At 34.3% G+C, this 17,931-nt stretch overlaps 1 long non-coding RNA gene and 1 other non-coding gene across 2 annotated transcripts; one reads left to right on the top strand and one right to left on the bottom strand.

Annotated features, from left to right (window-relative positions):
- Nucleotides 1–2,713: 2,713 nt before the first annotated feature.
- LOC133515599 (uncharacterized) lies at nucleotides 2,714–3,640 on the bottom strand. Its single transcript, XR_009799048.1, has 2 exons — nucleotides 3,182–3,640; nucleotides 2,714–3,025 (listed from the first exon to the last, which is right to left on the bottom strand). It is a non-coding gene; the product is annotated as an uncharacterized LOC133515599 (long non-coding RNA).
- A 2,458-nt stretch (nucleotides 3,641–6,098) lies between these two features.
- On the top strand, nucleotides 6,099–6,170 carry Trnah-gug (transfer RNA histidin (anticodon GUG)). The gene has a single exon. It is a non-coding gene; the product is annotated as a tRNA-His (tRNA).
- Nucleotides 6,171–17,931: the final 11,761 nt, after the last annotated feature.

Below are 17,931 nucleotides of genomic sequence, written 5' to 3' on the forward strand. Positions count from 1 at the left end.
AATCTAATGAATACCACCCCACTTACAATTTCATTGCAGCTCTTTGTGTACATATACACATATGGCACTGTTTGCTGACGACAGATTTTAGATAAAAGTGATACCTCGAATTTCAAAATGGGGATTAGAAAAAAGATACCAATTTGGGGACGATCTATTTGAAATGAAAATTAAGCTAAAGTGGTCTAGTATTACGTTTCTAATTGGAGTTGTGGGCTATTGGAGATTTTTATTGGAAGTTAAAATGAGATGAATTAGTTATGGAATCTTATACTGTGGTGTAACTGTGGTACTTAGGTAAATTATTGTCAGAAATAGCTTGTCCTCCAATGCGTTTAATTAATTAGTATGTGTAGGTAGGTAGTAGAATAGAATAGAATAGAATATTTTTTTTATTCGTAGACACAAACAAGACACATTAAATTACATGATATAACAAAAACAAAGGAAGTATAAAGTGCCACGAAATGGCCTCATCTCAGCATGTTGCTGGTGGCTTCCAGCGCTGATCTTCCGATGAGACCATCAAGTGAGAAAAATCACGAAAGGTAACAGACAAGAAGGAAAAAGACAAAATAATATAGAGTGAACAAATTGAAAAATAGATAAAAGATAAAAGATAACGACTAAATTAAGTAAAGATTATTTTTATATCAAGCATCGTAAACATAACACTGTATCGGTCCGGTCCAACCATACCTTGGCTGAACATTACAGCTGCATACGCAACAAGCGCCAACGGTAGCTACACGAACTAAAAGGCAACATCAAAGTACAGTCAGCATCAAAAGTAGCGGATCAAATTACGTTTCATATGTATCTACCATTCTGTAACAGCTTAACAAAAAGTGATGTCTTTAATATAGAACAACTAAGACTGTAAAAGATATTCTTTTGAGCGCGAATTTTAGAAATTTATCTATATTTGGAAAAGTTATCTAGAATATCAGATACTTTTGCCGCGTTGTTTCATCCGCTACTTTTGATGCTGACTGTACAAAGTCTGTGAAATCAAACTCAACAAATAAACTTCCAGATTCCCCTCTCATTACGTCTCTATCCTTGCTAATTGCTCCTTAAGACCTCAGGATTAAGCGAGTCAGGTCATACACCCTTTTTAATAAGCTTCTACTTAGACCCCTTTCCAAAGATACCCTGGTTATTTGCGAAATGTAATTCTGGGTATTAATTACCGAATTGTGTACGCGTTACTGGTTGCGACGCGACACTTTGTCGTCATATTAAATTTATTCACCCCTTTCGTACGGGCTAGTTGACTGTATATTAATAATTTCTGCTAGAAGGGTAATCTCTAAAGATTTGAATTCTGAAATATGCTGCTTTGGTGTTTTTTTTTTCATCGGTTTTGCTCTTAGTAATTATAGTTCAGTCACAAGGAAGCTAGACACAAATGGAAGCAATTGAAATGAATGAACTTAGGTATGCAAAACAAATCTTTTCATTTTCTAGCGTTGTCCTTCCTGGCTTTTTTTGCCCGCTACTTGAATCTGTTCAGTAACCTAGCGCACATTTACGTAAAAAAAACTATATTATTTTCGAACCCACCAAAAATACTAGGATTGGGATTATCTTTTGTCCTCGCGAGGATAATAAAATGGTGTTAAACTATACAAATGTAATGGACATATTTACATTAGTATTAAAATGCATTACATGAACACATCATCATAATAATTATTGGAATATTGTTTTTAGCTTACAGGTTCCGGCAGTGTACCATAAAGTGTGTAATTTATAAACTCCCTTGCATTCACTCCCTAAAGGAAATATCAATTCGATATAATATTATCATATTTTGCTCCTGAAAATAAAACAGACATCAGCGTCGCGTATCAACATATTTATGATTTCCATTAACGACGGTATTGTAACGTACTGCCGGAATCAAAATAAAATAGGTATCAGTAGATCTTCAATATTCATGAAGACATAACCGCGAATTATTGTTCGACTGGTACAGGAGCAATATTTTTCTCAATCACCATTAGTCCGTATCTGCGAGCCTACCGACCGTTTCACTGCGTACGATAGCACCGTGCATTCTGCCTGTGTTACCCTAAAATCTTTCACAAATATATTCTAAGCTTACACTGAATTCAACCTAATAAGAAGGTGGTTTGAGTTCATTATAGATTCGTAGATTATCTTCAGGTCGGTCAGTTTACGCTTGACTCTCATTTCGCAGTAGAATGCGGAATATGTCGGCACTTCACTTTTATTGTATCAAATAATAGGGGCGCTCTTATGGCTATTATCACGTGTTTGATCTAAAATGATACTTCGTACGACATGCACTTTGTGGAGGGGTGTCTTTTCTATAGACATTGTTAGCTGCCGAATTTCAACCGATACCGGTGCAATTGAACTTTTTGAAATAAATAAGGTCTATAATCCTCCGTTCTTTTGAACTGTGTCGGTGGTTTTATAATACCATGTCCATCAATGCGGTGGCTTGATACAGGCCTTTCAAAATTGTGAAAGGGAAACTTCTGGGGCGTTAGCCGTGACAGTTCTTATTTATCTTTCTTTTCAGAGGCCTACTTGAATTTCTAATAGAGCTATCACTTGCCAAATATGATCGAATTTTGATGTGACATCTAAATGGCCCCATTTTAAAAGTAACTAACAATAGTTACTCATAACTACAAAGTTATTACGTGTCGTTGCTGTGCTCGTGCATGAATCATGTGCGTGAACCTTATATTTTATATTAAGTACAATTATTTTACAAATAAATCACATAACGCACCTTTAAACAGTCTAATTGTTACTATTATTTCCGATATTTTCCAAATCCATCGTTCTTCAATATTTTTGACATCAACAGTTTCGTCTTTATATCCATATATTTCTCGCTCGAGAGCATTGAAGACAATAAACTTCGTAAACGGAGCGTCTATAACGCCTGCCATTTGGACCATTCAAACTTGGCTTCGGAATCCAAGACATAACCATTTCCTATTCTCATACAAGGATCATCCGTCGACTGAAACTAGTCTGCAAACTGACATGCGCAATCAAAACACAATACGTTATAAATGGTACACATTATATCAAAACCATTTTATTATGCAGTCACTCTTCGCTACCCCTGCTTGAGCAATAACCTCTATTCGTCAGTTATAAGGTTTAGGGACTTTCGGATGGGGAGTAATATTACCTTTGCAACTTGTACGTCAGGGCTTCTCAACTTTGGCTCATAACCATCCCGCTGTGAAACGTAAAGAGAAGCAATGGTTGTCGATAAATTCTGTCGCTTTATTTATTTGCGTAGTTTGCGGGTGGCGTCGTCTCACATGATTAGGTTGACGGCTGCGTATTTATATCGCAATGACATATTATAATTATGTAGATATTGCGGCTATGTACAAGCTAAACAATACAAAGCCTACGCGATTACGCTGTGTTCCCGGGTGGTACCATCCAAGTACTGACCACGCCCGATCGGTGATCGGATGACAGCCGGTGTATGGACGTTACTGATTATTGAACCTAAAATAAAATGATAATACAATTTTGACACTAATTATAATACAATAATACTATCTAGAACTAGGTCAAACCTTTTCATGTCGTGTAACTTTTTAAAGTGTGCATTGTTTTATTTACTTCATACATTATGGTTTTTGATTTAATTTTCTCAATGCGATAAACACATTTAATAATATGATCAATTTATTACTTGCAATCGCCAAGTAACTGTAACTAACAACAAACGTGCCCGTAATTGCTTTTTGTGAAACTCTCTTAGATAGTTACCCAGTAAATTATTCTGAAAATATAACAAGGAAACTCTTTTCACTAATGAAATGAATGACGTTCGCTGAAATTAAATATGGCGTAAGCACCATGTGAATCGTATTAATGCATGTCCTTCTCTAATTTTTGTGTTCAATACTACCCTCAAGTGAGTTGAGGGTTAATGCTATGTTTTCAAATATTCAGTTGTCAAGCTTCAAAATAATTGTGCTTAGTGGGACAAGTAGTTTAAGTAATTTCCTAAACAAGGCAGTATTTTGACACAATTATCGTAAACTGCTCGTAATAGTAGTACCTAACTGTAAAAGTAAGTAAATAACTTACTCACAGTGGTAACTTACAATTTTATATGCATACCTATTCTTAGTTTGCCTAAGAATCATCTTATTACTTATCTACTACAAAGGTATTATTCAATTCAATCATTTATTTCAGACATAATAAGCCCTATAATAATGCAGTGATCGATGATGTTTACATTATTAAGCGGATCACAAAACGCGTCAAAAGTATGTAGATACTATTCAGTCATTCTGTAACAGCTTAACAAAAAGTGATGGTTCTACGAGTATATGTAAAATAATAAGACTGTAAAAGATATGGTTTTGAACTTGAATTTTAGAGATTTATCTATATTTGGAAAAGCTAGCCGGAATATCAGATACTTTTGGCGCGTTGTTTCATCCGAGACTATTGATGCTGACTGTACCTACTTAGTTAAATTTAAGTGATTAGTTATTCAAGCTATTATACGAGCTCGTACGTCAAATAATATTTTAATGGGTTATTCAAAACACTATTAACGATTTTCATCTACCGATACTGATTTCGAATGGACTACCTAATTAATAAAAATGTGCTATATAGGTAATAGGTATGTCAAGGTAATATAAGGTTAAAAAAGCGGCCCAGTGCGAGTCGGACTCGCCCATGAAGGGTTCCGTACCAATTATGACGTATTAAATAAAAACTACTTACTAGATCTCGTTCAAACCAATTTTCGGTGGAAGTTTGCATGGTAATGTACATCGGGGTTCCGTTTTTTGCCATTTGGCTACGGAACCCTAAAAAGGGGCGGAGTTCGCAATTAATTTAAGTACCAGAAATTTTTATTTTTAATTTCTTTGTGGGATATCTACTACCTACCAACTGTCTCCCAAGATGTGTGTGGTCCCTCTGTAGCTAACATTAGATAAAAGTACTTATCTACAGATATCTATATGTAACGCTAAGTTCACCGTTTAGTGCATATGTTATTATTATTCTATGGCAAATGTAAAATTGGATTTGGTTCTTTTAAATTAGCCTTCACGAATTAATATCTCCCAAAAATCGAAGAAAATAGTCTCCCCAAAAAGCTCATGGTTAGCTTGCGTCGCCACGTGTCGAAAACAACACAAATTGCCGCGGACCAATTTGGCACCAATTTTCCTGTGTGCCCACGATTCGGGCGTAATTGATCGTCTTTTGTTTATTTAATTCCGTTATTGTTTTGTTTCCGTGTTTATCGAGCAATGTTTTTGTTTGATTTACATCCTTACTTAGTTTATTATGTTTAATTTATTAAGTATCCATGTTCTATTCGTAATAAATCACATTTTTAGTATTTATTTATAAACATACCTATACACACACATAAATAAACATATAATATGATATATAACATTTTTTACAGTACATATGGTGCTACTTTTCCGCCCTAGTGCGTAAATTAGCACATTATGTAACTATATCGAAAATTTACAGTGTCATATGTAAGTACTGTAAAACGTTGTACGATACATGTGCGAATAGGTTATTCGCAACTCGTGTCGATTTAAAACACTCCCTTCGGTCGTTTTTAAATTTATCGCCACTCGTTACGAATTTCCTATTTTTCGCACTTGTATCGTAAATAACTATTACAGTGCACATGGTGTTACTTTACCGCACTAGTGCTATAATTAGCACATTACGTAACTATGTCTAAAATTTAAAGGGTCAGGAGACTCCCTTCGGTCTTGTTGTAATTTATCGTCACTCGTTGCGAATTTCCTATTTTTCGCACTTGTATCGTAATATTCCTACTATTACAAAACGGACCTAGATAATATTTTTTACAGTTATGTATAAGGTCAAACATACCCATTTCTACACTAATATACTTAGTACACTTTAAAAAAGAAATATCATCACTAAAACAAATTCTTCAAATTGCATTAAGTAAGTTAGACATCCATCCAAGCTTTATCGCAACGCAGTGACGTCACGCATTTCGCGCGCGTCAACGCTCACGGAACCGAGTCGACATTTTCGCCACTCCGTTCACCGCTCCGATAGCCGTGATCGTCTAGTGGTTAGGACCCTACGTTGTGGCCGTAGTAACCCAGGTTCGAATCCTGGTCACGGCAGTGTCTGACACTGTTACGGCGGAGCTATTCTTTTTTTTTTTTTCATTTATTATTTTCACTTATTACTCGTTACTTCGTCTTTCGGTCATCCGCTTAATTATATTATGTGTACCCAACTCAATCGGTCCAGTACTTTCGCAGCAAATTGGCTGTGACAAATGGTCCAGACAGACAGACCGACAGACGAGTGAGTAAGACCCAAAACATAAAAACTTCTTGCACAGATTGGTACAAAGTAGCCTTTTCAAAGGCACCTACTTAGGGAATAACACAAGATTTCACACTTGAATTTTGAAATCAAATTCTTATTTACACAACACACATTAGGTAGGAACAGCATATCAGTGATCTGGGCAACAAAACGACACAATCAATTTGCTGTCGCTCCCATTGTCTGAAGCCGCGATATGGAAATGCTTTATGGTTGGTTTTGATTTATTTTCCTAGGTTATGTTTCTTTAAGCAAAAAGCGAATGATTTCTAAGTTGTGCTTGTCAGTACCTCCCTCCATTCAAAAACAACATTAACTTAAAGTTTTCGTTAATTTAAGTGAGAAGTTATTACCAATAGATATGCTTTCTATGTTACTTGCATTGATAAATATCGAAGGGCATTTTTTTTGTTATTTTTAACTCTTAACTTAAAATACCTGTTTTCTGTGGTAACTGTCCATAAGTAATAGGTTTTTCATAATAATCTGAATATAAAAGGTGGAATATAAAAGGTTCCTAATTTGTTCCAAAACATTATGTCACCCTAGAAGCACTAGAACTATTCATCAGCCCAATAACTTCAATCAAAGCCCCTACATACGTCGCTGCTCCCCGCTTTCCACTTGGCTGCACACGTCTTTTATCGTTAATAGCCTTAATTAAAAAGATTTTTCCAACAAGGGCCATAATGAATCATTATTTTACATTTGAGATGATGATTATTGATGATGCTACAAGAAAGAAAAAGGAAACGTAATAAAACCTTTATTAAAAATGTTTTTATACTTTAAGTGCATTTATTTAATTTGTTTCAGTCAGGACCGTTAGTCTGTGAACAAATTAAAGGTATAAAATCCAATGAAATTAGTGAAATTGTGTAGGTGTAGGAGTACTTAGTAACTTATGTTTCAAAAAGGGCGGAGAATGCAGATTGCTCACTATCGAATCGATCGCTCGTTTCTTTTTTATTTCCACCGATTTGAATAAATAAAAATGTTTAAGTCATATTCAACCTATACAAATATGTATAAAAATTTACAAATCTATCCATATAAGTAGGTACCTATATATCATGATCGCCATCATTCGCTTGCCCTTTTCCCATTCTCTCAGGGTCGGCGCAGCGTGTCTTTTTCTTCCATACCTCTGTGTTGTTCGTCGCCTTATCATTCATCTGTATTCCATCCACATAGTCCATCCACCATCTCCTTGGTTTTCATTCCTTATACATTTCGCGTCACATGACTTTCGTTCCTCCGCTAAGCACATGCCAGTACCAAGCTAGGTGATTTGCCCTTACTTTTTCTGCTATGTATACAAATTTCAGGCTTCTTCTTATACCTATGTGATATCTGTTCATTCCATTTATAGATGTTTAATTGATAAAATTTTAATGCATATAAAATGATTGACATTCTACCTAGCGTGCTAGAAGTAAACCATATGTAGGTACAAAAATAATAACCTAAAAAAAGTGTACAAAAGCTTTATCGGTATCAAAAATTAGCTCAGAATGCCTATTCAAGTTTAGAATCTTACAAATTAAGCCGTAGCATTACCCACTAGGACCTCTACATAGGCAACATCCCTAAACAATTTAGACAACAATACTGATTGCCTCATAACACATTAAAGTAAATTACACTTCCCGGTTATAGATCTAATAATTGTAAGGGCATATCTACACAATATATGGGTCCATTTTCAATACACCTAAAAACCAAAACACCACCCTTAGGACCTCTTTGCATAAAGAGTCAGTGCATAAAATCTTACGACACCTAAATACAAACATAATATAATCGTCGACTTGATTAAAATGGTTCGAAACTGAACTGTATGATGAAGTTGGTAAGGCTAGTACGAAATTTACGGGTATACTCTTACATCACATTAATGCAAACTTAAAATTACTACCAAATGTATAGCAGTTATCCTAAATTGACCCTTGCAGCGAATCTCCTAAGGTATATGATAAGTTTATATGCTGCGCTGCGTCATTGGGTGTCAGGGCCCAGTAAAATCATTACAGTTTAACTCAGCCAGTTTCCCGTTTAAATTAAACGCAGGACAATGGTCAGTGGCTAAACCACGGTTAACGGTCTTGAGCCTAAGTTATGGGGGGATTAGCCGTATCTTAATATCTTGCCTTAACTAGGGGTGATCGTGGATGTGGAGGCTTGACGGTTGGTGGCCATATTTTATGATGCATGCTGATATTTATAAAATACACTATCTAGTTGGGTTATTAACATTAAGTATTATTGTTGTAATCACCAAAACGAATCCAATCAAGTTCAATTAACACCTAATTCTCATGTGCACTTTGATTTGAATGCTAGTTCATAATGTTTAGCTGCTAGGTACATTGTTAAAAAAATCCTATGACAGAGTTGAACAACAGTTACACATTAATCGTATTCGAAGCCAAGACCACAGAAGCAAGCTTGTAGAAGTGATAAACGTGAAAATAATTTTGATATGGTAAACTGAAAACTTTTGCAAAAAATACACATGTATTTTATATATGTTACGATTTTTCAATACATTTATCGATCGTGCGTTCGCGTTTAGTGACTTAGAAATACTTAAAGACATTTTTTAACTTGAGTGACTGTATAAAATACACAAATTCAACTTTGTTGAACATTTCTTAATTAAATGCCATAAGCCGTCGCCGAGCTTTCTAACTTTGCTTGAATGTTGTACCTATTGCATAATGACATGTCGTAATTGCCGGAAGGATTACAGCTTATAGTACTACCATCCCCACACAAGTCGCAAGGGTCAACTTGAATATGAAAATACTGTTATCATAATTAATACTTGCCAGGACGAACCGGATATCATATTTATTACTTAATAATTGCAGCCAGCATCATCGGGACCTTGCCGCAGGGACCTTTTTTAGATTTAGTTTAGTTTAGTGTAGTTTTATTTTTGTATAGTCTGTATTTAGATTAATTGTAATTTTAAGTTTTTATTTATTGTCTCTGACATGTTTTTGTACCTTATTTAAATAATTTGTGAAATGTTAAAGCCTTTACCTTAGGACCGACTCGATTAGGTACTACTACCTACTATGTAGTTATAAAATATAAATACAGCAGTAACTGTCTAGAACTGTTCAGAGGAATAGATAAGTACAGTAATATCTGAGGTGTACTTCCCTTTGGGCCAAATACTCGTTGCCAAATTTCACTTCACAACAAACTTATCGCAGTAGTCTCATTTCCCAAATGAATCTTTAGCAAATTTACACTTCGTATTTAATTTATTTAGTCAAATTATCATTTGACATCGCTTTACGTCAAATTTTATTAAGACAAAAATTTATTTAGCAAACGTTTTTTATTGGCTAAAAATATGTTTGTTCAAATTGTCAGGTCCGCAAGATTGGCAAATAGGCATCTCTATTTTGCACCTAATTTTTTTGTTAGGTGTAATTTTTATATCATTTTTATACGTTTTCATTTATACTGAGAAAAAATGTTCCCAATTTTTTGGTCCATTTAGATACGTTTTCAGTATAAGCTTCTACTCGTATGGCCATAACAACGGACTAACAAAATTTGTATAAGTCGTACTAGGAAGGATCGAAAGATATGTACACTTATACAACCCGGATATACCGGAGTAAAAATAAACTCCTACGCACTTTTCACGACGCCAAGCGCGACCGCAACTGGCTGCTATTTAAATTTAACAGGCGCTCGATTAAAATTGGATCCTCGTGTTTCTCTATTATGTAGTACGGTTTACTCACTTCAGGCGGATCCGAATTATTCATAGCTGTTGTTAACAATTGTGTTACTTCTCTTAGTATTCATTGAGGTAAATATTATTTTTCATCAGACTTGCTCGAAAAAGATCTTATTTTATGCATTGTCCTTCAGTATACATGCATGAAATAAGATCTTTTTCGAGCAAATGTGATGAAAAATATTGTGTGTAACTCCGGGGGTAAGAATATTGCTACCTCGGGTCTTTAATTCCCTCGCTTCCAAAATTTCATTTACCCCCCCCCTCGTTGCACAATGTGCTATTGTTCAAGGTTAGAATAGGTAACTCGTACCTATTTACCTATTTACAGTAAAATAATATAATTATGTACAGCCGCAGAGAATAATAACTGAACTTACTGTTTTATTGCACGATTTACATAGATATCACCTATAGACAACAGACAACATATTTTTTTAAAAGTCATCGTTAAGTCTATATTTTTTATAACTTTGTCGTTGCAACTCACATATTCCGTATACTCAAAATTTCCAAACATTCATAACTGTGACAGAGTTCCAGCCACAATGAAAGCACTTATCACACCGTACTTAGCCATTATAAATGGGGATCATTTATTTCGCATTGTGTAGCAATATTAGTATTGTCAACGATTTTGGTTTGAATAAAATGATAAAATGCGACTTTAAGATACTGTCCGGGTGCTAAATGGACTTTATAACTAGTTTTGGTGCTTTTATACGGATTAATGGCCTGGCCTGTCTTAACTACATTATTTTACTTTTATAATATGTAAATAGGTTATTAGTCTTATTAATAATTAGAGCATAGTGATTTAGATAAACGATATCGCATTAAAGTTATAAGTTAAAAAGAATTTAGAACGCTAAATTCATTTTATCACCATTTTTTTCCCAGCTTCTTAATCCGAATGCACCTAGGAAGTCGGGACTACACAAATAAAAGTATGTAAGTAATGTAAGTATAAGTTATGTCATAAATTAAGTGCTACTCAACCCTTTTACTACACATACGGGGTGTTTATTTAATCACCTGCAATAATTTACGGGCTGAATATATAGGTCATATTCAATAACTTTTACTATGCGACTAATTCCGAAATTACGAAAAAAATTTTACTCGCCCATAGAAAATGTCAAGGTCAGACAGCCAAAATGGCGTTTTTTTTCGCTATTTAGAGGTTGGACCCACAGTAAAAGTTGCTCAGTGTGACCTATATATTCATCCCGTAAATTATTGTAGGTGACTAAAAAAATACCCTGTATAAAGTCATTATTTGGCAGTTAAAATATATTCAAATACAAATAATTATGGTTATATAGACAACTTCTAGTAGTATAGTACCTGTGTAATGTTAGAGATAGTTGTTAAGTATGTACCATGTTATGTTAAATGGTTTAATACCTACTCTTAATCTAGCTAACTCGCCAACAAACTGACTCTAGGTCTAGCTCTAAATACCTATTCATTAGGTTTAAGAACTAATACTAAGAGCTGAGCCCACATATGTGCCAATATTACAATTAAAATTTTAATCCCATAATTGCTAGGAGAGGAAAATTTCAATCCGCTAAACACTGCGGCTTACTGTAGGGTTGGAAAATGTTGCACCCTACTTGCACTCTATACTTACTTAATCTACTTATGTGATTGTGGATCTGAGAAATTGGTATATTTGAATGTTTCGTAGATATACATACATTGATAAAAATATATTTTAAACCAGGGGTACAATTGCCGGCAATCTGATTATATTTTTCCTGTAAAATTCATAGTAATGTTTATATTATGTAGAAAATTAATATTTTTCCTTCGGTAAGCTTCGGAGATAAGGGTGGGGGGAGGAATGGAATTTTATCACATTTTCATAAATCTATTATTTCTACTATAAAAAAATAATAAAAAAATTTTTTGGAATGTTCAATTTAAGCTCTTTCAATTTATACCCCACTCGACCTAATCACTAGACTTTGAAATTTTGCCCCCTCTTCGTATTGGGCATTTTCCACGGTTATTAAAAATATAATAAAAATTATACTTTCAATGCGTTTGAGTTAGCGTTCTTTATAACTTCCCACATTTCAAATCAATAGCTGAAGTAGTTCTCGATATTTAGGGACGTGATAGACAGACAGACGGACGGACGGACAGAGTCTCACCATAAGGGTTCTCTTAGTACCTTTATGGTACGGAACTCTTAAAACAGTATGTATCAAAATAATCTAATGATCAAGAGTGATAATATAAAGATTATATTTTATCCTTTTCTTACAGGTACATAAGTCTTAAATGGTCTAGATGACATATTGCTACCGATTATTAGTTGATCGAGGCTTGTAGCGCGTTTATGAATAAGGGGGCGAATATTCAGGAATAACATAGCTATTTAGAATAGAATAGAATAGAATATCATTTGTTTCAACATAAGTTCACTGTTATACAATACATACCTACAGAGAAAGAAAGAGAAAAAAAGTAAACAGGTAAACACTCGGCATAATGCCAAGAAAGAGTATTTTTTTAAGAAAAAGTTATTTTCGTTTTTAAAGCTCTAGATCTAATCCACATTCATAACGTAAATAATGATTTCCTATAACTACCTGATGTAGGCGTATATCTACATACTTACGTACATCTATACACTCGAAGGTATTTAGGTATTAAAAGGCAGAAGTCAGTCGAGCATTACTTTCATTTTATTTTCGCTTCATTTTCTCACCCTCTGTTCGGGTGACACATTTTAATTACTGCGACGCCATTTTAATTTAAATACTAATCCGCTTACGATATTCGGCGATAGTGTGGTTTTAAAACCAACACCGTAGGGATGCACTCATTTTTTTTGTTAGGTATAAGTAGCTAATACCTATCTAAAATATTTAAATACTTCCGAATGTTTAAAGACAGTTTGGAGATACTAAGGGTTAAATTTTTGAGTCTCAATTTTAGCTAAGCTAACAAACTTATCATAATTCATTAAACATATTCCTTCACAGTAAAGGTCTTTGAGGTTTAGACTTCGAGGCTAGATTTTTGAATATGATGAAGGTAATTAATCCCTTAAAAATTTAATTTTTCTACTTATTGCTTACCAATGCAATACAGATAATTACAACACCAGTCGAGCAAATATTCAAAGACCCATCCCGTGACAATAATAACTTAGATTAACAAACCTTAATCCCACCACGACAGGTTTCTTATTAACGCAATTTGTCACTGCCTGTATAATAAAACTTCATCGACTGCGCAATCGAAATGGAACCTTAGATTAAGGATTACAAAGTTCAAAAGAACTTATAGTATTTATTGCCAAAATCACTAAGCTGCCACCGTACACTACACCACTACGTGCTAACTTGAACCTTATTTTTGAAGCTTAAAGGCTAAAATACTTTTTAGTATTCAAGCTCACATCATTGATTGTAATATATAGTTGATTTTAGAGTGTCAAGGGATAATGTACGTTATAGAAATTACTGTAAGGTTATTTTCATTTTCGGTTATATTACCTTTAAGGATTATGGTGTATAATCAGCAGCGAGTTTTAGCGCCTTAATTATCGGGGAAGCTAGGGTATTAACGGAGTTTAATTTAAATAAATAATTTCATGAAGCCAAGGGGCAATTTGTCTTTTAGAATAAATGAAAACAATTATGATTATTCACATTTTTCCCACATCTTTAAATAATTCATTCAAAAAACTAACCTAATTTAAAAAAAAAAACATGTTAAAAACAACTGCAATAGGTAACTTTTGTCGATATAATTAAGAGTAGTTTCAATTTAAAGCTGTACTTATGCTACAATGCACTTTATGTTAGCTTTACAAATTAACTAATCTCCTGACTGTCTTAAATATTACTTGATAAGGTTAGCAGACTATTATTTAAATGTTTGATTTAATACAGGTCTTTGATTCCTTTGAATCAATAACAAATCATTCCATCCCAAATAGACGACATTAAATTTACATAAATAAATCCTTTTGACTTCTGGTCAACCCTAACATATCCTGGCCTCCTCTCAGAATAAAGCAAAAACTAACCGTCCCACTAAACTTATAAGATTCAAAATCATTTGATATTGATACTGTAATTTTTGATAAATCGGTATCATCCCATAACGCAGCTATGATTGAGCTGCACTAGTTTGGACAAATTTGAGTCGTTTGACGCACAGTGCACCTCATTTGTATTGGTCAGTGATGTAGTGAGCCATTACGTTGATGGAGACTTGGTTTGTAAAGGAAGCTAAGTGGATATATTTCGTTCATTTGATTCTAGTTATCACTATCATCGAGTCCATGTTGTATTCTCTGCAATTTGATATAATTATGAATATGGTCGTAAATTTTCTAGACCTAATATTTGACGTATCTTAAAGTTCAAATCGGGCTGTGCCATTAGATGTTGTAATTCAATCTTTTTTTTGTTAAAGAAATGTGTAAATCCTTACGTGATACATCATACGCCAGATCCCAAATCTAACCATAACAACACCCACACCCTTTTTCAAGTAAACCTTTAATACTAGTTAATGGTCAGCTACATCAACCCCGAGAAGGGTCAGCAAAACAAACTCTTTCAATGCAGTCCCTTGTCAGAGAACAAAACGTTTTAAGAATGAAAAATGAAATCAAGTGGACAGTCCGAGGGAGCAGGAGAACCGGTAACTTGATATATATTAATATGAAACATGGTGACGTTGATGGATTTATCGGTAGCGATTTACGTTTGTAATCTAACTTTTAGGGAGCTATAGGTGTTTATTTATGTCAATACCCATATATTGACCCATGTTTTGTTTCATTTGTTTATTTATTTGACATTGTTAATTATATAATATATTTTTCAATTAGCAATGTATGATAATGTAGATTAAATTAAAGATTTTTTTGTAATTTTATTTTGTATAATAATTTAAAAAAATAATGTTATTTGTAAATAAATTACAGTTCCTATTCAAACTTAACCAGAGTATAATTCATCCTACGAGTACCACGTCCAAAGTACGTGTATCTACGTTTATTATTCAAAATGAATTCAATTATTTGGAGACACATAATTATTTGAAAAAGCGGTACTCGTGGTAATGCAATAATTACTTGCCTGGCCTATAAGTACCTATATAACTAAAATCAACAAGGTTGTTCCTCTTGAGAACTAAAACAATAGGCCAGAAATATCAAAAATCGTTATCCGCCTCTATATCGCTCAAGTGACAAAGAGGCAGGTTACGTTTTTAGAATTTGATATTTGCAATCGTTCCCTCAGTTCTTGTAAGCAGCCCCTTGTTGTTTTTTTTTTTTTTGTATACTACATCGGTGGCAAACAAGCATACGGTCCGCCTGATGGTAAGCAGTCTCCGTAGCCTATGTACACCTGCAACTCCAGAGGAGTTACATGCGCGTTGCCGACCCTAAACTCGCGCGCCCCCCTCGTTGAGCTCTGGCAACCTTACTCACCGGCAGGAACACAACACTATGAGTAGGGTCTAGTGTTATTTGGCTGCTGTTTTCTGTAAGGTGGAGGTACTTCCCCAGTTGGGCTCTGCTCTAGATCTGGAATGACATCCACTGGCTGTGCCCTACCACACAAAGCGAGATGACATTCACAGTGCCCATACCTATACCTTGCCTTGCATTTTATATGTAATTTAATTTACTCTATATTTACTTTATCCAAGCCAGAATAATGAAATTTAAAAAATGGGTGAACACAGTCCATTATAGAGCAGCTCGGCCATCTCACTGGGCAAGCTTGACCATCATTTATCAGCACTTAACCGAATTTACATAAAAGCTGATGATTAATGCACGCGTGATACTCTCAGTGTGTAGTTAGTTCAGTAGGCACTGGCTGGAGATCCCACTTGATGAATTATATTCAAGGGACAACACTAATTGTACGGAGCGTCGTCATCAAAATCTGTTAGCATTTATTTAAGTATGGATAAAAGAACTCGTACTTATACAGAACGGGTTTTTTTTGTGCGGTACTATATGCCCATAACCTGTCTTATCATATGAGCATAAAGCAAAAATTGGGTTTAAGAAGCAAATTACAAAAACTGTAGGTACATGAAGACATTACAAATAACTAATAGAGACATCATTAACTAAAATGAATCTAAAATATCATCACATAAAGAAAAATGTTTTATACAAATATTCATCATCGTATTGTTTTCTGCATTGAGGCTTGCAATAAAGAGTATTTGTATTGTATTGTATTAATTTGATAAGTGTATGGAACATAAATTTAATGAAACTGTCAAACTAATAATTCTTGAATAGGTTAAATCTTACAGACTTCTCATGGGGTTTTCTGTCATCTCATATGAAATTCAAACGCAACCAGAACTCCTAAATAAACGTCGTGATTGTAATGCCGTACAATCAACTTTCTCGTTTCTCAAAAGTGAAATGCAAATGAAGGATTATCTTTATTTCAAAGTTTTCAGCGATCAGTTTTCATTTAGCACCATATTACCTTCAATTTGAAAATGGCGCCGGCTCGGAGCAATCAACGAAAATACGAAATAAACCATTGTGAAAATGCGAGTCACTTGTCCAGGCTAACTTGGACTCTTACATCCTTAAATCTTAAAGATTCCTGGAAGGTTCCAGCAATATCAATAAAATTAGATGGGTCTCGATAAATTGGACAGGTTACACATAAAATAGGGAACAGTTCGCAGCATATTTGGAAGGAAATCTCGAATATCACTTAGCGAAAGAGAAGTTATAACAATAAATTCAGGAGAGCATTTGCATACGGGCTTTTGAGTCGCGAGGGTGATTTTGGAACGGGTCGCTTAACACGCCGATGTGGCTTTCAGTTTGGGGATATTTTCCTGTTTTTTACAGGAAAGCTATAGAAATCCTATTGTTTAGTGAAGCGAAGTTATGCTGATTACAGCTGCGTCGCAATTTTAGGATTATATATTACACACCATATTTTTAGGGCTGGGTACCTAATCTATGTAGAATTGTACTATTTGTAACTCATCCGCTTTAAAGTAAAAATATAATAGACATCCTACATACCTGCTTACTATCAGCAGTTGGTTTGTAAGTATGTGAATAATTATGTTTGTATGGTGCTTTAAATAAATAGTTTGCATAATGCTACAAGAGAAAAAGAATAAAAAAGATAAGGTCAGTCACAGCTCAGTAAACGTATGCTTTTCCTAATACAGAAAACATGAACCGAAACCATCTAAACAAAGAACAATCAACATTGCTAACAAATTGACACGAAAAAAAAAAACTAACTGGGTCCAGATCGTTACTCTTAATTTACATCCACCAGATTCGATAAAACCACAAAACTTGATTAATCTATCACAGAATTAGTATGCACTTCGGGGACCACGCTTTGGCAAAATCGAGAAGAAAAACTGATAAACATCGACAATGCATTCCGTGTCCCGACTAATGAAATGAAATGGTCACAGCACGGAGAGTGTTTCTTATTTTTCGAAACGAAAAACAAATAAAAAAGGTTCGGTTGATTAGCAAATTCGATGTGGTTTTCTTTACTAAAGGAACTGAAACTGAGGGTATGCGGAATTTAGAAATAAAAGTGTCAATATTTTGATTATAATATATATGACAAATAAATTAGTACTCAATAGGTACGGTATCTATAATGTACTGTGTTTTTTCTTGCTCTGCGCATGGAGCTGCATTTTTTTTGAGATTCTGCTCGAGGCTTAGATGTATATAAAGGCAATCATCTTATATGTTTGATCAGATATATTATGGGTATAATCGATTT

This window comes from Cydia pomonella, chromosome 2 (assembly GCF_033807575.1).
Source record: "Cydia pomonella isolate Wapato2018A chromosome 2, ilCydPomo1, whole genome shotgun sequence".
NCBI lineage: Eukaryota > Metazoa > Arthropoda > Insecta > Lepidoptera > Tortricidae > Cydia > Cydia pomonella.